The sequence below is a fragment of the Hemitrygon akajei genome, chromosome 7, assembly GCF_048418815.1.
Source record: "Hemitrygon akajei chromosome 7, sHemAka1.3, whole genome shotgun sequence".
Lineage (NCBI taxonomy): Eukaryota > Metazoa > Chordata > Chondrichthyes > Myliobatiformes > Dasyatidae > Hemitrygon > Hemitrygon akajei.
This window is the reverse complement of record NC_133130.1, coordinates 32,034,673-32,055,943: the sequence shown is the minus strand read 5'-3', so window position 1 is coordinate 32,055,943 and position 21,271 is coordinate 32,034,673.

The window sequence follows — 21,271 nt, the reverse complement described above, 5'->3', positions numbered from 1 at the left end:
CTATTAGTAAATAGTTGAACATCTTGGAACCTAACACTATATTTTCCCACTTTAAAATGCAGAGCCTGTAATACAGAATTCAGCATGTGGATAAAACTCCAGGTGCGATCCAGTGTCCTACTACACAGCATCTTGTGCTAGTGCTTCATGCTCTGCATCCTTGCACCACTCCAATATAATACTGTCATGTTCTTGCAGGACATAAGCTTTTAATGAATATACTTTTACAGAGTGCAGTTATTGCAGGTCCTAAAACAGTAAGACCATAAGATACAGAAGTCAGGTTAGGCTATTTGGCCCATTGGGTCTGGTCTGCTATTTTATCATGCCTGATCCAATTTACCTCTCAGCTTCAATCTCATGCCTTCTTCCTGTATCCTTTCACGCACTGACCAATCAAAAAAATATCAATCTCTGCCTTAAATAAGAACATAAGAAATACGTGCAGAAGTAGGCCATCTGGCCCATCGACCCGGCACTACCATTCAACAAGATCATGTCTGATCTGGCCATGGACTCATCTCCACCTACCTGCCTTTTCCCCTACTATAGAATAATCTATCCAACCTTGTCTTAAATATATTTACTTAGGCAGCCTCCACTGCTTCATTGGGCAGAGAATTCCACAGATTCACCACTCTCTGGCTAAGGAAATTACTCATCTCTGTTTTAAAAGGATGCCCCTCTATTCAGTGCTAGGGACTCGTACATGGTGGCTTTCTTCAGTTAAGTAACACCCCCCTCCCTCCCTGAGAGTATCCAAAGTGATAGACCTGTCATTGTGGGGGATGGAAACAGAGGTATTCTGCACTGGGTCCTTATCCCTTTTTCTCTTCCTGACTGTCTCACAGTTTCCTGTGTCCTGCACCTTGGGGGTAACTACCTCTCTCTATCTCCTATCTATCACCCTTTCAGCCTTCCAAATGATCTGGAGTTCATCCAGTCCCAGCTCCAACTTGTTAGAAGCTGCAGCTGGATGCACTCCTCGCAATTGTGGTCGGGGACACTGGAGGTCTCCCTACCTTCCCACATCCCGCAAGAGGAGCATTTCACTAAAATGTAAATTCAGTGCAATTCATGAGCAACTCATTCACTCAACATGTAATGTGCAAGATCTTTGATATCCAGATTTTCACATAGGAATATCCAGCAGACTTTTATGTATCTAATTGAATTGTTTTTAAGAGAAATTGATCTCTTACTCTTCTATAAGAGGTGAATAATTTCCAAAACTACTAGTTGATCATTTTAGTATCATTAATGTAGAGAAGATGGTTTTATTAGGAGATTGTATCTGTAATTTGGTAAAACATTGTGGAATTTAACATCTACTTTTGGGTTAGTTTTATAAACTCTTCTTGGTATTTAATGCAGTCAGCATCTTTTTTGTATGACTTGAGATGTAAATATTGTAACATGAGGACCCCTCCCCCACTCTCCAAAAGAGAGGGGGACCTCATCAAGTTTGTTGTCATTCAACCATACACATGTATTCCACCAAACAGAACAACAATCCTTAAGACCAAAGTGCACCACACAGGTAGGTATAAATAATTATGTCACAAATAGTAAAGGTGTATATATGATAGAAGTTATAAAGTAAATAGTATAACACTACAGGTACTTCATATGTGATGAGGCCTGGGTGGTGGCCGTGAGTTCAGTAGTCATGGCTTGGGGGAAGAAGCTTTTTCCCATTCTACCAGTTCTTGTCCTAATGCTACAGTGCCGTCTGCCTGTTGGTAGGGAGTCAAAGCGATTGTTGGATGGTTGGGAGGGATCATTGACAATGCTAAGGGCCCTGCGTGTGCAACGGTCCTGATAAGGACCCCTGTGATCTTCTCAGCAGTCCTCGCAATCTTTTGCAACACACACAAAGTGCTGGAGGAACTCAGCAGGCCAGCCAGCATACAGGAAAAGAATACAGTGGACATGTCGGGCTGAAACCCTTCAGCAGGACCCTTCTTGTGTTGCTCGGATTTCCAGCACCTGCAGATTTTTTCTTCTCTTTTCCATAGATGCTGCCTGGCCTGCTGAGTTCCTTCAGCATTTTGCCTGTGATGCTTGCATTTACAGCATCTGCATATTTTCCATTGTTTGTGCTCGCAATCTTTTGTAGGGATTTGCAGTCAGATGTCTTGCAATTCCCATACCAGAAGGTGATGCGTTTGGTTCGGACAGTCCCATAAAAACTGGTTAAAGTGGGGGATGGAGGGCCTGACTCACCTCAATGTCCTCAAGAAATGGAGATGTTGCTGTGCTTTCCTGACCAAAGAGGGACCAGCACCGTGATCACATCTTCCAAATGCAGCACTATTGTTATCCTTTATACTGTGGTCTTGCAGGGGTAAGGTGGAGAATAAATTAATTTAAATTGATTTGCCATGATTATACCATTAATTCACCTAGAAGTGGCTCTATTTAGCACAGGTTTGAGAGCTGTTGAAGACTGCATCATTAATATTTTTGAATTATTCAGCTTCACATTAACTTGATCTGCAAAGGTGTCATTAATCACAGAATTAAACCTGGAACCTGCATGATATTGCTGAAATGACTCAGCAATGGTGCGATACTGTAATTTTCTGCATTATAGTGAATAAATAATTCAAAATATTTAATGTAATTTTGAGCTGCTTTGGTGTTAATTCAGTGCTGTACAATTATGACACTATTAATTTAAGTTCTCAAGTGTTGAATATTTTTCCACAATTGCAATTCAAATGCCAGCCCACGACATAATTGTCAAAATGTATTATTTCTTCTTTCCTTCCTTGCAATCCACCTCCATGTTTCAACCTTTCTTCGTCCTTTACCCACTCCTCCTCCTCCTCCCCTCACACTCCCCTTCCCGCTCCCACTTCCCTTGATTCCCAGTCTGTTCCTGCCCCCTTCACCCCTCTTCCCCCCACTTCTTCCACTTTTCTTCTCTCCTCCACCTACTTCCGCTGCTCCTCCCAAGCCCTTATCCCTCCCCACTAATCCCCTCATCATTTTTATACCCCTCCCCCAACACTTTCTCTAATTCCCAACTCCCCTCTCCACCCTTTCTCTCTTCCCTCTCCTAATCCCTTAACATCCCCTCTCCACCCGACGAGTTTGAGAATCTATTTTGCATTTCATTGCTGGAGTAAGGAATGATATTTATCAAAGTGTAGCTCGAGTCTATTTCACCCTAGGGGATATGTAGATAAACATTTGAGACTGAATGATGCAGCATATTTAATAGATGCTTTACTAGCCATCTTGTAGAAAAGGGCCAGCAATGAAATATAGTCATTGACGGGTATCACCAAATGGTGGCTTGAATGGGAAGCTTGTTCAGTCCTCGTACATTATCTGGAGCAGCTAACTCCGTCCATTGGTGTCTGAGACTTTGTACTGAGAACCTGTGAGAGCTTTTACTGGCTGCACCTGAGTGCAGTTTAGAGAATGTCAGTGGTTGCTTTGCATTTTGCACCAGCAATTAACAATATGAACAACCTACCCAAAATCTTCGGTTTGAACATGTAAAATCTTGCAGAAGTGGTACTTTAAAACAACTTGTAAAATTAACATTTTTTGAAGAAAATTATATGTCAATATTTTATATCAATTCAGACAAATTAAAAATAAACTAAACTCTATGATCCAGTTTAAACCTGATATACAAAATATAGGGTAAAAATAGTTTGAAGTTCAAAGTAAATTTATTATTCAAGTACATATATGTCACCATATACAACATTGAGATTCATTTTCTGATAACTGAACACATAATTAAGGCAGCTCAAAGGTGGTAAGCATGTTTCTGATTAAAGTTCCTTGTGAGCAATAAGTAAGAATCCAAATGCAAATTAACCATGGATAAAAGCACAAGCAGATTTGTTCCTTGGTTTGTTCTGTGCCATGTCGTATGACGTAGGCGATCATGGTCCTTCCATAACCGTGATTGTTCTTGGCAAATTTTTCAACAGAAGGTGTTTGTCACTGCCTTCCTCAGGGCAGAATCTTTTCAAGATGAGTGACCCCGGCCACAATCTCTCTTCAGGGTTTGTGTGTCTGGCGTCAGTGCTTGCACAACCAGCACTTGTGACTTGCACCAGCTGCTCCGGCGGCTTCACGGACCCCAATCAGTGGCCTAAGCAGGTGCTACACTTTGCCCAAGGGTGACCTGCAGGCTGGTGGAGGAATGGCAAGCCTTCCACCTGCTTGGGAACGTACCTCCTGCACGCCACGTCACCACAAGGGGATTAGCTAAGAATTTGAACTGCAGCAATTTCTACACTATAACTCTAATTAATGTTTTGTGAAGTACTCAACTAAAACAATAAAACATCACAAGGATCTGGTTAAGTAAAATAAGAGCTAAGTAATGGAGTGATTTCACTTTGGGCAATTGTCAAGTCAGGGTCAAAACTGCATGTTGCAAAGTGAGTAATCTGCTTTTGCTTATAGTCGATGTGACATCCTCCATAAACTGGTAGTGGACAGTGTTTTAGTAGAATCATTAATTCATTTTTTAAGAATAGGTTTAATGATCTAAATTACAATCTAAATGGAGTCAAGTTAGGAAAAGGGGAAGTACAACGAGATCTAGCTGTTCTTGTACATCAGTCAATGAAAGCAAGCATGCAGGTACAGCAGGCAGTGAAGAGAGCTAATGGCATGCTGGCCTTTATAACAAGAGGAATTGAATATAGGAGTAAAGAAGTCCTTCTGCAGCTGTACAGGGCCCTGGTGAGACCCCACCTGGAGTACTGTGTGCAGTTTTGGTCTCCAAATTTGAGGAAGGACATTCTTGCTATTGAGGGAGTGCAGCGTAGGTTCACAAGGTTAATTCCCGGAATGGCGGGACTGTCATATGTTGAAAGATTGGAGCGACTGGGCTTGTATACACTGGAATTTAGAAGGATGAGAGGGGATCTGATTGAAACATATAAGATTATTAAGGGATTGGACACGCTGGAGGCAGGAAGCATGTTTCCGCTGATTGGTGAGTCCAGAACTAGAGGCCACAGTTTAAGAATAAGGGGTAGGCCATTTAGAACAGAGATGTGGAAAAACTTTTTCACCCAGAGATTGGTGGATATGTGGAATGCTCTGCCCCAGAAGGCAGGGGAGGCCAAGTCTCTGGAAGCATTCAAGAGAGAGTTAGATAGAGCTCTTATAGATAGAGGGGTCAAGGGATATGGGGAGAGGGCAGGAACAGGGTACTGACTGTGTATGATCAGCCATGATCACAGTGAATGGCAGTGCTGGCTAGAAGGGTCAAATGGCCTACTCCTGCACCTACTGTCTATTGTCTATTATCTAAAGCTGCTTTATTGAAATAACATAAATAGGTTCATAACAAATAAGCAATTATAATCAGCTCACTGCCAGTGGGTAATATTATTTTACTAATTGAAATTGACTCTTAAGAGAACTCTACAAACCTATTTTCACAATACACTGGTATCCAGATTCTCAGATTTAATAAAAACATTTCCTCATACACTAGTTAAAAAGGAGTAATTTGCAGAAACCCTCCTTAATGATTCATTTTATCCACAGTAAACCTAGCTATACAGTGCCCTGTGCAATATTTATCAAACTATTGCCAAAGAATTACAAGAATTCTGAATCTGTGTCTAGTGTAACTTGCAGCTGAAATTCCTCACTAGGCCAATTTTGGTCAAATTGAGTTTGAATTGTCAATGACAAGTAATGAGAATTCCCAACATATATCATTTTCTTCACGTGTTTAGATAACATATTTTTGAACATAAGTTACACAATTGAGTTAAAAATTAGATAATGCTTCCTACAAACATTTTAATAAACTTATTATTTGTGTAAACGTTATAGTTGCTGATAAAAAATGAGAAGTTTATGAAGTCAAGTTTATTGTCAAGTCACCTCACAGCTGGAGCCAACCAAGTAGTCCAAATAGAGACATGTATACTCCCTCCCCTCCACCCCCACAACCACCACCACCATCTTTTAAACTCACCAGGTTCACTTGAAACTTTTTTGTTCCTACATTAAAAATAGTGAAGCAGAAATATATTTGGCTAATGTATCCAATAATCTAGAAAATCTGTTAATCCAGCATCACTGAAGTCCTGAGTGTGCAATTTAGCAGGATCTTACTGTACATGGGAATGCTTTTCAACTAAATTATTATTGAAACAACATGCAGTATTCTATTTTTGGCAGCTTTATTGTTAAACAATTTTCCAGATCGGTTACCAGTTTAGTATATGGTCACTCTGCAAATGCAGAATCACAGAGTCTGCACAGAATTTATTTTTTACTTTGCTTTAGACTTTTACTGGGGAATGTTCCAGAAATCTAATGAATGATGTTTACCTTATGGTCTATTTCTACTTTGCCACACACAAAACTTGACTACTTTAAATAATGCATAAGTTATCACGGAATACTATTGCCTGGATATTGGTGAGCAAAAATTAACTTTTCTGTGGAATTATGTAATTCAAATTAATTTCCATTACTTATTGCTATTGCTGTTTACATTTTTATTGCACTCTACATTGCAAAAAAATGTGAAATAAAGAGAATTTGAGAGAATTTATACAATTCTCAGATTTCCCTTGCCATGGTAAATTGTTTTGCACACAACACTTCATATTTAATAAACACAAAGTACACTGCAGATGCTGTGGTCAAATCAAGACGTACAAAAAGGCTGGATGAACTCAGCAGGTCGGGCAGCATCCGTTGAAAGAAGCAGTCAACGTTTCGGGTCGAGACCCTTCGTCAGGACTAAAGGAGGGGGCAGGGGCCCTATAAAGAAGGTGAGGGTAGGATGGAAAACCAATCAGAGGAAAGATCAAGGGGTGGGGGAGGGGAAGCAGGGAGGGGATAGGCAGGAGAGGTGAAAAAGGAATCTAAGGGGAAAGCACAATGGGTAGTAGAAGAAGGCAGAGTCATGAGAGGTGTTAGGCAGCTAGAAGAGGAGACAGAGTGAAGGTGGGATGGAGGAAGGGAGAGGGAGGGAATTACCTGAAGTTGGAGAATTCGATGTTCATACCAAGGGGCTGGAGACTACCCAGACGGTATAGGAGATGTTGTTCCTTCAACCGATGAGTTGCTACACCTGTCCCTGCACCTCATCTCTTACCACCACTCAGGGCCTCAAACAGTCCTTCCAGGTGAGGCAACACTTCACTTGTGAGTTTGTTGGGGTAATCTATTGCATCCAGTGCTCCCAGTGCGGCCTCCTCTACATCGGCGAGACCCGACGCAGATTGGGAGACCGCTTCGTCAAGCACCTACACTCCGTCCGCCACAACAGACAGGATCTCCCGGTTGCCACTCACTTCAACTCTCCTTCACATTCCCATTCAGATATGTCCATACATGGGCTCCTCTACTGCCATGATGAGGCCAAACTTCAACATCTCATATACCGTTTGGGTAGTCTCCAGCCCCTTGGTATGAGCATCGAATTCTCCAACTTCCAGTAATTCCCTCCCTCTCCCTTCCCCATCCCACCTTCACTCTGTCTCCTCTTCTAGCTGCCTATCATCTCTCACGACTCTGCCTTCTTCTACTACCCATAGTGCCTTCCCCTTATATTCCTTCTTCATCTCTCCTGCCTATCCCCTCCCCCACCCCTTGATCTTTCCTCTGATTGGTTTTCCACCCTCCCCCCACTTTCTTTATAGGGCCCCTGCCCCATCCTTCTTTAGTCCTGACGAAGGGTCTCGACTCGAAATGTTGACTGCTTTTTTCAATGGATGTTGCCCAACCTGCTGAGTTCATCCAGCTTTTTTGTACGTCTTTTTTGTACTCCATCTTTAATGTTTAATGTAAAACCAGTCCCACTTTCTAAAGGCCACAGATGGACAAGCGTTTTTATAGCTTTTATTTTCTCAATTTTGCGAGACATATCATTTAAACATAAATAGTAAATAATCTATTCATTGTCAAATGCATTTGTGGTTTATGAAAAATACAATTCCTGTATACACTTTGTGGCCACTTTATTAGATGCACCTGTACCCAATGCAAATGTGCTTGTAAACGTAAATATCTAATAGACAATCATGTGGCAGTAACTCAATGCATAAAAGCATGTAGTCATGGTCAAGATGTTCAGTTGTTGTACAGCCCGAACATCAGAATGGCAAAGTAATGTGATCAGAACGACTTTGACTGTGGAAGCCAACAGGCTGTGTGCTTAGCCCCCTACTCTACTTGCTTTAAACATATGACTGTGTGGCTAAACACAGCTCCAATACTATGTTTAAGGTTGCCAATCCCACCATTGTTGTTGTCCAAATCAAAGGCGGTGATGAATCAGCATTTACAAGGGAGGTTGAAAATCTGGCTGAATGGTGTCACAATATCTTACTCAATGTCAGCAAGAACGAGGAGCTGAATATTAATTTCAGGAGGAAGAAAAGGAGATCCATGAGTGAGATCTCATCAAGGAATCAGAGGTGCAGAGCGACATAAAATTTAAATTCTTTGGTTTTATCATTTCAGAGGACCTGCCCTGGGCCCAACACACATGAAGAAAGCATAGCACTGCCTCTACTCTACTTCCTCATAAGTTTGCAAAGATACAGTATGACATCTTAAGCTTCGACAGACACCTATAGACGTGTGGTGGAAAGTAAACTGACTGGCTGCATCACAGCTTGGTATGGAAGCATCAAAGGCCTTGAATGGAAAATTCTTCAAAGAGTCGTGAATACAGCCCAGTCCGTGACAGGTAACCACCCCCCCCCCCCCCCCCCCCCCCCGCCACCCCACTGAGCGCATCTACACTAAGCATTGTTGCAGGAAAGCAGCATACATCATCAGGGACCCTCCACCACCCAGGTATTGCTCTCTTCTCACTGCTGGCATCAGGGAGAAGGTACAGGAACCTCAGAACTCACACCACCAGGTTTAGGAACAGTTCTTATCCTCAACCATCTGGCTCTTGAACCAGAGGGGATAACTTCACTCAGCATCACTTGCTCCATCACTGAACTGGTCCCACTACATATGTTCTCAGCTTCAAGGACTCTTCATTCATTTATTCATTCCTTTTTATATTTGCATAGTTTGTTGTCTTTTGCACACTGGGTGTCAATCAACCCTGTTGATGCAGCCTTTCATTGATTCTATTATTGTCATAAGGGGACAGGAGGCTGGACCCAAGTGCAGGACGCAGGCACTGAAGTACTAGGGGCAGGACTGGAACAACTAAACGATAGACAAGATGTGGTGACCATGGTGTGCATGAGGGACATGATGTTCAAAGTGATTCTGGGGTTCCAGGAGAGTCTAGTTCAGGCAAGAAAGATCCCAGAGTTCACTGGGCAGGCCGCATAACACCTGGGCAGGGACCAGACCTCCCAGGCAGGAACGCAGGGGCCTGAGCAGGTCACAGGAAACCTGGGTAGGTTGCAGGGCACAACCCATCAGCAGTAAGGGATATGTAGGGGCAGAGTCCTCTGGGTGGGCCACATAACTTCTAGGCAGGGCCCAGACCGCCCAGGCAGGAACGCAGGGGCCTGAGCAGGTCATAGGGCACCAGGGTAGGTTGCTGGGCACAACCCATCAGCAGTAAGGGATGGAAAAGGGCAGAGTCCCCTACCAGGCAACAGCAGTCCAGCCAGGCTTGCCCAACAGAGGCAAGGGATAGGAAGGGAATTAGGTCCAGGGTGACTGCCAGACTTACTCAAAAAAAAAAATTCATCCTTAACAATGGAGACTCCAAGACAGGGCAACACCCAACTCCACTCAGTCCCAGAGCCCTCTATATACACCACCAGCCGATGGGCATCAGGTTCGCCTCCTTGAGCCCCAACAAGCCACGATGATCCACAGGTGTGACTAATTGGGCTCAAGGGTGAAAGGAGGGAAGGCTACAAGACCCGGAGTCTGGAGTCCGGACTCCACGGACCGGATCAAGACCCGGAATGCAGGCTCCGGACCAAACCATAACAATTATTGTTAATGGATTTATTGAGAACGCCATAAAGAAAATGACTCCAAGGTTGTATATAGTGACATGCATTACTTTGATAATAGCTTTACTTTGATCTTTCAACTTTGAATGATTGCTGGTGCCAGAAGGGGTGGCTTATATATCTCAGAAATTGCTGATCTCCTGATATTTACATACAACATTCTCCGGATTTTACAGAGAATGGTGTGAGGAACAAAAAAAAAACATCCAGTGAGCAGCAGTTCTGTGAGCAATAATGCTTTGTTAATGAGAGAGATCAGAAGAGAATGGCCAGACTGGTTCAAACTGACAGGAAGGTGACAATTACTCAAATAAACGCAGGTTACAACAATGGTGTGCAGAAGAGGATCTCTGAATGCACAACAAGTTGAATATTGAAGTGTATCGGCTACAGCAGCAGTAGATCACAATCATAGCATTTTATTGGGTACAAAAGGTGCCTAATGAAGCGGTGACTCTGTGGATATAGTTCATCTATCACTAATAGTCACTCAAAGCTGTTGGGTAACCACTTTCTGACTGCTGAATGTGTTTATATGTAGATTGAGTTGTGCTATTTAAAATTGTATAAAGCATGCTCACAAAACTAATTGATAGATGCATAGAGTTTATTTTCTGCTTAATATTCAAGTGGGAGAAGATTGAGATAACTGTGTGTCTCAGATTGAAACAAGGGTTTAATAACATTAAAGATGACTAGGTTAGGATATACAGCATTTCATCAAAACTAAAAATAAATACAGTTATTTTAGGCTCCATTATGACATAAAAAGGGTTATATTTTAAATCCTTACTCTGTACATAATTATAATATTGAACAAGCGGTTAAGTGCATTACTGGAACCCAGCCTTTATTCAGAATATTCATTCACTGAAGAAATTGTGCAGGAATTGATTCCATTGCAGTGGAAGATGTTTATGAAGAACAAATGGCAGTAAGGCCGATGACATTGCCTGGAGATAGATTTAATAGTGTCTCCAATGATAGCCCATGAGACTAGGTATTATTTCTAATGCACATTCATTTGATTTGTGTTGATCACCTGTGATTATTGTAGCTTTGCTCGTTGCAGTTTTGCGCATGTACACAGCAGCACATTTAAGTGGAAGCAATTTATCAGACAAATTGGGCTGCTGTACTCTGTAATAAATATTAAAACCTAAGTTGTCCTTGCTGTTAAAGTCAATCATGTTCTGTGTAACATCGAGCTGAGCACAGAAAACCGAAGGAGTTAAAAATGTTCTGTGGATGTTGGCCTGAAAATAATGTTGATTTTACAAACCTTCTGTCTTCATTGTCCTGCATACCACAGTAGCTTATCTATCAGGGTGATTGCTCCTGTTCTTTTGCAGGCAATACATTATTATTAGGTACATAATTCTAGCTGCGGGTCAGTTGTTAACCCACTCTATTCAGAGTCAGAAGGCTCCAGAAGAAACTATCAACCCAGAGGCTTTGGTTTAGAAGGTCAGCTGGTCAGTCCAATATACCACTGAGGGAATGGTTCTCTGTTCCGGATGCCTCTCTTTAGATCCGTTTTCAAACTGAGACACCGTTTCATGTTGGTGTAGAAGCACCATGATGCTCCTTTGAAGACCAGCGGAGATATTTCTCTACAAAGTCATCCAGAGCACGCATTATTACCCAGAACTACAACATCACACGAAGGAACTTAGCCTGTGCCATTTTGCCCAATTACAGATACTCACTTTGTCCACCTATTATGGACCTATTGTCCACCTTCCCCATCTTCTCTTTACCGAAAGTACCTTGCATTCCTTCTTTTCCAGCCCACTCACCCCTGCCTTACTTATGCCATGCATAGAACCCTTTGCCAAATACATCAGGATGAGAGCATAAGAGGTTGACATTGCCTGACAGTGGAGGCACACAAGTCAAAACCCCCCAGTACATGAACAATATCATTGTCTTATGCTCAGATCCACAGTCAGTCACAGATAGATCAGCATCTGCAACCAGTTTGAGTTGGCGCAGTGGACCAGAGTCAACCACAAGTAGAACATAGAACAGTACAGACCCTTTGGCTCATGATGTTGTGCCAGACTTTTAACCTACTCCAGGGTCAACCCACCCCTTCTGTCCCAAAGAGTCTTCCATTTTTCTGTCATCCCTATACCTAGCTAAGAATCTCAAAAATGTCCTTAACGTATCTACCTCTACCAACACCCCAGCAGTGCCCTCATTACACTTAGCACATTCTGTGTAAAAAAAAACCTTTGACATCATCCTTGTACTTTTGTCCAATCACATTGGTAGTAAGACCTCTTGTATTTGCCATTGCTATCCTGGGGAAAGGGCAATGGTTGGCTACTCTATCTATGCCTTCATTCATCTTATACACCCATAGTGTTACCTCTCATCCTCCTTTGACCTAAAGAGTAAAGCCCTAGCTTGCTCAGCCTTTCCTCATAAGACATATTCTCCAATCCAGCCAGCATCCTCTCAACTGCACCCTCTTTAGTGCTTTCAGATCTTTCCTATAATAAGGTGACCAGAACTGAACGCAATATTCCAAGTGTGTTCTAACCAGGGTTTCAGAGAACTCAACATAACTTCATGGTTCTTGAACTCAATCCCTGACTAAAGAAATCCAACACACAATATGCCTTCTTAACTACATATTAAATTGTGTGGCAACTTTGTGGGATCTGTGGACTTGGATACCAAGATCCCTCTGTTGCTCCACACTGCCAAAAAGCCTGGCATTAACTCTGTATTCTTTCAAGTTCAACCTCCAAAGTGAATCACTTCACACTTTTCCAGATTGAATTCCATTTGCTTATTTTCAGCTGAGCTATACATCCTGTCAATATCATAGCGACAATCTGCTACACTATCCACTACTCCATCAACCTTCATGTCATCTCCAAACTTTCTAACCCACCTTTCCACTTCCTCATCCAAATCATTTATAAAAGTCACAAAGTGTGGAGATCACTGTGGAACATCAGTAGACACCACCAGGCAACATACACTTCATCTACTACCACCCCCTGCCTTCTGTGGGCAAGCCAATTCTGAATCCATGCAGGTAAGTCTTCCTAGTTACAATACCTCAAGCCTTTATGAATGAACCTTGTCATACACTTTACCAATATCCATATAGACTGCTATACCTTCATCAACCTATTTTGTCACTTCCCTGAGAAAAGTCTGTCAGGCTTGTTTGAGTCAATGCTCTTCAATCCAGCCATGTCCCCATCACTTTCTGGTCTGACTACCTAAAAGTGCTGGGGATCTGCTTCAGAGGGGTGAGACATATAACAAGAACTGGCCGGAACAAACTGGAAGTGTGAAACAAAGATTAGGTCTGTGGAAATGGTGAGCTCTGTCAATAGCTAGAAAAACTTGGTTATCAGATGCGATATGCCCTCAGGGCTGCTCTGTATTATGCAAATATGGTCTGATGCCCACTCCTCTGCTTTGATACTTACCTAGAATGCCTTCTGCTTTATATGGGTGTCAAGTCTGATAGGTCACCATGCACAAATCCCAGAGAATGGGAGTAAAAATGTACACAATGTTGTCTTCATCCTAACAATCACCTTTGTGTATGCCTGTATCAGCTGGAGTGTGGACTCACTGTATGTGGGTTCCAAGTATCACTGAATGCTAAGATAGCTCTGGCCCAGTTACCTCACAAAGTCTCAGTCAGCTGAATGGTGCTGCAATACCTGTCCTTTATAGAAGCGTTCTTCCAAATAAACACCTTTGACCACAAGTCCGTCAGGCACTTGTGTGCACATAACATCCTACAGACTCGGCAGGACTGGAATAATAGGGACATGATAAGGTGGTTCCCTGAGCCTGTGGTCCAGACCTTTTGGCTGAATGCCTCATCAGCAGATCTCACCAACAAGCAACAAGTAGCAAGTCTTTAATGGGTGGCGGTGAGGGACTGTTTCCTTTCAGAGTCTTCCTGGACAGATGACCTAACACCCTTACTGCACACTGTCGTGAGGAAGAAATGGTCATCCATCTCTTTGCAGGCTGTTATTGCAAAGATGATATGCAGATGGATGCAAAGGTCTGTGTCCTAGTTAATTTGCCAGCAGTGATGTAACAGAGGACTCTCCGATCTACATACTATTCCCAGGGACACACACTTCAACAGAAACCAAGTGCAGGTGGGAAGTTATCAACTCAGTGAAAGGCACATTTGGTCCTGCCCGATATGTGTTTGTCTTCCAGAACAGCAAGACATCTGTAAGGGAATGCTTGAGGAATATGTGCGGAGAGATGCACTGAAGCTCAGAAGAATCGGTGTGCTAAGTCCGTGTGGGGCAGGAGCACAGTGCAGGCTCCTTCTGCTACTGCACATGGAGGGATGGAACTGGGTGGGGAAGCCCCTCAAACAATGAACCATGAAATAGATGGATCATTGCAGGAGCCCACAGGAGTGGTACAGTGCTATGTTTGTTTTTTTTCTTTAGAACTATAGTTTCCACACCAAATGTAATAACCACGAGTGTAAAGGTTTCTTGCACTGCTCCTTTCTTTGTTATATTTTTCATTATGAATAAAAGGTGGCAGGTTGGAGATACGTCTCTAACAAAGGAGGTGTAAGGCATTCCTTCCCTCTGCTAGCCCGCAGATCTCCTTTGAGCAAGGTGTAGCACCTCCTTATTCCCCCAGTCAGGGTCACGTGAAGCAGGTAGTGGATGGTGGTATGAGCAGTTAGTGCGTATCACAAGCCCTGGTTATGCGGCCACTGACCCCGGGCAGATGATTTCTGAAGAGTATTGATAATGGCTGGGGTCTCCCATCTTGTAAAGGTACTGCCTTGAAGGCAATGATAAAGCAGTTCTGTAGAAATTTTTGCCAAAGCAATCATGGTCATGGAAAGACCATGATGGCCTAAATCATACGACACAGCACATAATGATGATGATGACAATTGTGAGTAAGGTTTATTTTTGAAATTAAAAGGTGTCACTTGCGTTAACAATCAACATACCTAAAGATATGCTGGGGCAGCCCACAAGTGTCCACACACACACACACACACACACACACACACACACACACACACACACACACACACACACACACACACACACACACACACACACACACACACACACACACACACACACACACACACACACACACACACACACACACACACTCCTCCAGACCTCTAGTCTCAAAGTCTCAAGGCTTTGACCATTAGCCTTTGGCTTCTGGACTTCCAACCAAACTTTGGGCTTTGATCTTCGGTATCGATCCTGGAATGGCTGAATACGGGACACAGGTTCCAGGCTCAAAATCTAGGTTCACCATCTCATTGGCCCTCATGATTCCTGCTAACACAGACAGTCAATCCTGGGACAGCATGATAAGCATAAATGTCCTTTGTCACACGTCCACGTTGCTGGCCTTTATGCATGGAACAGAAGCCTAGCCTCTGATGTCAAGCGCAGAGTGGAGGTCAGCATTCCAGATGTCTTTCATCCTATGTCCACATTGGTGACCTTCAAGTGTAGAGTGAAAGTCTAAACTTCGGACATCCTTCATCACCCATCCATGTCCCTGACCTTCAGGCATCGAGTGGGGGCTTGGACTCCAGCCAGCCCGACCTCCAAAAGTTCTGATGAAGGGTCTTCAATGTTAAATATTAACTGTATCCCTTTTCACAGAAGTTGTTAATATCTTTTATTTCTGAATTAAGTTTCCATTTCACAGTCTTGTTATCTTGAGGCATGAATGAAGTCATTTTGGAACAGCCATTCACGACAAAAGATTCTTCGGTATGTCTTTTACCCTTATTTCCTCTTTTGCAATGGCTAAAATGTTGATAGGAAATGGAGGCCAACACTGACAGATTCTTGGACAGATTCATTGATTCTCTGCCCCATGTATCGAACAAAGTGCAACATTAGCGTAGGTGAAAGATCTCTGTCATCTTTACAAATGCTCACTGACACCAATGTATCCGACCCAATTTACAAGCTGTGATTTTGAAACTAAACAGGTATCTTTAATATTCAAGGAAAACACAAGGAAATCTGCAGATGCTGGAAATTCAAGCAACACACACAAAATGTTGGTGGAACGCAGCAGGCCAGGCAGCATCTATAGGGAAAAGTGCTGCCGACGTTTCGGGCCGAGACCCTTAGTCCTGACGAAACATCGACAGTGCTTCTGCACTGTACTTCCTTAGAAGGTTGGCGTCATTCAATGTCTGTAGTGAGATGCTGAAGATGTTCTATAGGTCAGTTGTGGAGAGCGCCCTCTTCTTCGTGGTGGCGTGTTGGGGAGGAAGCATTAAGAAGAGGGACGCCTCACGTCTTAATAAGCTGGTAAGGAAGGCGGGCTCTGTCGTGGGCAAAGTACTGGAGAGTTTAACATTGGTAGCTGAGCGAAGGGCGCTGAGTAGGCTACGGTCAATTATGGAAAACTCTGAACATCCTCTACATAGCACCATCCAGAGACAGAGAAGCAGTTTCAGCGACAGGTTACTATCGATGCAATGCTCCTCAGACAGGATGAAGAGGTCAATACTCCCCAATGCCATTAGGCTTTACAATTCAACCGCCAGGACTTAAGAACTTTTTAAAAGCTATTATTAATGCTTTTTGAGATAGTGATTTAGATGCATATCATATTTTTTTACTGAGTTAAGTATTGTATGTAATTAGTTTTGCTACAACAAGTGTATGGGACATTGGAAAAAAAGTTGAATTTCCCCATGGGGATGAATAAAGTATCTATCTATCTTCTCTCTTTAATATTCAAAATACTTGCCCAGTGGATGCAGTCTTGATGTCATTGGAATTCTAATTATGGAAATCATCAGACATGACAGTAATTCATTTACATAATGGTCAGATAGTTCAGAATCAAAGGGCACATGAAGAACTCCAAAGTTGCTGATTAAGTAACCATGTATGCCAAAAGCAGAAGAATACTTGGTTAACAAACAGTACATCGACCAGAAGAGATTATATTCCAAACAGTTGTAACAGGAGGCACTACCAATAATTACACTGTAAAACTTGCAAACTCAGCGATCAAAAAATGACTTATTTTCCAGAAGGTCATTTATCAGCTTCAAATAAAGATTGCATACAAAATTACTAACTCCAGTATTACTTTACAGGTCAAATGACATTTGTCTGACCAGTAATCTCTCTACTTCCAAGCTAAAAAGCAATTTTGAATGAAGTGAGCGACATGAAATCTCACTATTGTTGCCAAATAAGCAAGCAATTTCATTCAGTGAGATTTGTATCTTATAAGGACATAGAGTAACTATAGGTGCTACAGGTATTTCTATAGGTGTGAGTGCAGATGTTATACAGATTAGAGATTACAGACTGCTGCCTGCTTAAAGAGCACGTTTTATGAGAAAAGTTGAGTGAACTAGGACATTTCTTCCTGTAGGGAAGGAGGAAGAGAGGTGATGATTCAGATGTATCAGATGATAAGAGCCACAGACAGAATGGACAGACAGCACCTTTTTCCCTGGGTGGCAATGGTTAATACAAGAGGCCATAAAATTAAGGTAATTGGAGTGAGATGCCAATGGTAGGATGTTTACAGACAGCAATAATTGCATGCAATGTACTGCCAAGGGTGTTGGTAGAGAGATGCATTAGGAATGTTGATAAAAGAAAAATGGATGGCTATGTGGGAGGAAGGAGTTAGATTGATCTTGGAATAGGGTAAAAGGCCAGCACAACATCGTCATCCCTGGGTCTGTACTGTTCTGTACTGCTTCGTGTTCTATGCTCATATATTTTTACAGGGACTTTTGCAATTTTAGATATACCAAAAGGCATTTTCACAGGTGTATCTACAGGTATACATGTAAAACATTTCTACAGACATATCTGGCATTTTATACACATCCACAGGCATTTTACAGCTGTATCAATAGTCATTTCTGAATGTGCACCTACAATAATGTGCACAGGCAATTTTAAAATTATTTCTATGTGTATTTTTGTGTTTGATCATGAATTGACACACAATGATTAGCAAAGTGGATTGAATATCTGCCTGCACGTGATCCAGATCCCTCTATTCCCTGCATCTTCATGTTGTTGTCTAAATACCTCTGAAATATTGCTATAATATCTGCAGACATTATTTCTGCTGGCAATGTGTTCTAGGCACCTACCAGTCTGTGAAAAAACAAAGAACCTGCCTCATAAATCACATTTAAACATTCCTTTTCCCATCTTAAAGTGACACTCTCTAGCATTTGATATTTTCACCCAGAAAAAAAGGCTCTATCTACCTGATTTATAATTTTATATATCTCTGTCAAGTCATTCCATGCCTCCCAAGCCTCCAATGCTCCAGAGAAAACAATGCAAGTTTATCCAACCTTTTCTTGAAGCTAATTCACTGTTTCAGGCAACATCCTGGTGAACCGCTTCAGCAGCCTCCGTATCTTTCCTGTCCAGGACCCAGGGCATGCCCTTTTCTCACTGTTACCATCAGGCAGGAGATACAGAAGCTTGAAGGCACACGCTCAGCAATTCAGGAACAGCTTCTTCCCCTCTGCCATCCAATTCCTAAATGGACATTGAAGCTTTGGACACTAACTCACATTTTTTTTAATATATAGTATTTCTGTTCTTAGACATTTTAAAAAATCTATTCAATACACATAATTGAATTACTTGTTTATTTATTATTATTATTATTATAGTTTTTTCTCTCTCTGCTAGTTTATGTATTGCATTGAACTGCTGCTGCTAAGTTAACAAATTTCACGTCACATGCCAGTGATAATAAACCTGATTCTGATTCTGATTCTGATACGGCAACCAGAACTGCATACAGTTCCAAATACAGTGTAATCAAAGTTGTGTAAAGTTTCAGCATGATTTCCTGACTTTTATACTTAATGACCTTATCAATGAAGGCAAATATGTGCATGTCTTCATTGCCTCCCTATCTGCTTGTGTTGCCATTATCTGGGAGTCATTCTTTTGCACCCCTAGATCTCTCTGTACATCAACGCTCCGAGGGCCATACCAATTACAATTTACTTACCTCTTACGTTTGACTTCCGAATCCTTGTCTGGATTAAACTCCATCTGCCTGTTCTCTGCCCATATTTCCAACTGCTTTATATCCTTTGACAATGATCCTTACCATCCTAAACCCTGACAACTTTCATGTCATCTGAAAACTTACTAATCCGCCCACCTGTATTTTGTCCAAATATCATAAATAACAGAAACTGGATCCCATTGATTAAATAGCCAGCTAATATGGATTATATACTCTGGGACATCCTAAAGTTAGAAATCCAAGAAAAGTTTGATTCAGCTCCAATGGAAGTAAATAAAGTAAGGGAAGAAAATAAATCCCAATATATATCCCAATTCCCATTCCCATTCTGGCATGTAGGTCCATGGCTTCCTCTTGTGCCAATATGATGCCTCTCTCAGAGTGAAGAAGCAATACCTTATATTCTCCAACTTGATGGAATGAATATTGATCTACTCTCCACTCTATCAGATTCCTTCCTTTATCCTTCTTAAATACCTGGCTTCATCTATCACCTTCTTGCTATCCTTCTTCCCCTCCCTCTACCTTTTTCTTCTGGCATCTTCCTCCTTCCCTTCCAGTCCTGAAGAAGAGTCTTGGAATGAAATGACAACTGTTGATTCATTTCCATCGATGCTGCTTGACCTGCTGAGTTCCACCAGCATTTTGTGTGTGTTGCTTTGGATTTCCAGCATCTGCAGACTTTGATATGTCTATGATATCATAATTTCTCCAAGATAGTGAATTGTATTCTATTTGGAGAGAAGAGTGGACCATTGGAGAAAGAGAAGGAGGAGAGAATGCAGGAGGAGGTGATAGGCCAGTGAGAAGAGGTAAGAGGCCAGAGTGGGAAATAGAAAAAGAGGTGGAGGGAGGAAAACACCCAGAAGATGGTCAGTATACAGAATGAACTGCCTAAGGAAGTGGTTGAGGGAAGCAGATTAACATTATTTAAAAATACTTGGATAGATACATGAATAGGAAATGTTTAGAAAGATATGGACCAAACAGAGACAAATACGACTAACATAGATGAGAATCTTGGTCAGCAAGATTCTGTCCTAAATAACTCTAAGACATTTTGTGTGTCTTGTAGCAGCTTAAGGCAATATAGATCCAGCCAAACAATGAAAAGAAAAACAAGTTATAGGGTTAATGCTGGTTCTTGCTGAACCTAACCTCTAGTGGCATTCTTATCATAGATTCTTGCCAGGAATGGGAAAGGACTATATTGAACAACACACACAAAATGCTGTAGGAAATCAGCAAGTCAGATAGCATCTATAGAGGGGAATAAATGGTCAATGTTTTGGACCAAGACCCTTTATTGTACTCCTTCCCCTCCCCATACCTATTATTCTGGCTTCTTTCCCCCTTCCCTTACAGAACTGATGAAGGGTCTTGGCCCAGAATTCAGAAGTTTATTCCTCTCCATTAATGTTGCCTGACATGCTGAATTCCTCCAGCATCTTGTGTTTGGTGCTCAAGATTTCCAGACTCTCGTGCTGTATTTTGTATGTATTTACAAGACAGGGTCATACAGTTATAGAGTATAGAAACAAGCCCTTCAGCCCAACTTGTCTATACCAACCAAGTTACAGGTAAAACACTTGTCTTTGTTTGGCCCTTATCCTTCTGAACATCTCCTATCAATGTACCTGACTAAATGCCTTTTAACATTGTAACTATACATCTGGCAGCCCATTCCATATACACACCAAGTTCTGTTTGAAAATATTGCCCTTCAGTTCCCCCTTTAAATCTTTCGCTATCACCTTAGTTATAATCTTCTCTCTTGGGGATAAAAGACTGTGACAATTCACCTTGTTTATGACTTTCATGATTTTATGAGCCTCCATAAGGCCACCTCTCATCCATCTTCACTCCAAGGTAAACAGCTGCAGCCTATCCATTCTCTCCTCATAAATCTAGGCCTCCAAATTGCAGAAGAGCTAATATAGATGATGGGCAGAGTGGCCTCCTCTTATGTTGCAAGGAAATATGAAATTTAATGGAATTGATGGAAACTGCATGAAGGAACTTGTTAGAAATGTTCAGCTGGTTAAGCCGCCTTTATGTTGAGAATTAATGTTTCGGATTAATTATGCTTTATGAGAATCAGACAAAGTTAAAAAGTTTATTGCCTTGAAATTCATCAGCATCTGGTTTGCTAAATATGTTAAATAGCCATATAAATGTATTGCCTTCTGCCTCTGAAAGTTTATAAAGCTGATTGGAAATTATAAATGGAAACCTACGGTAAGAAAATTACAATTGTTAGGAGC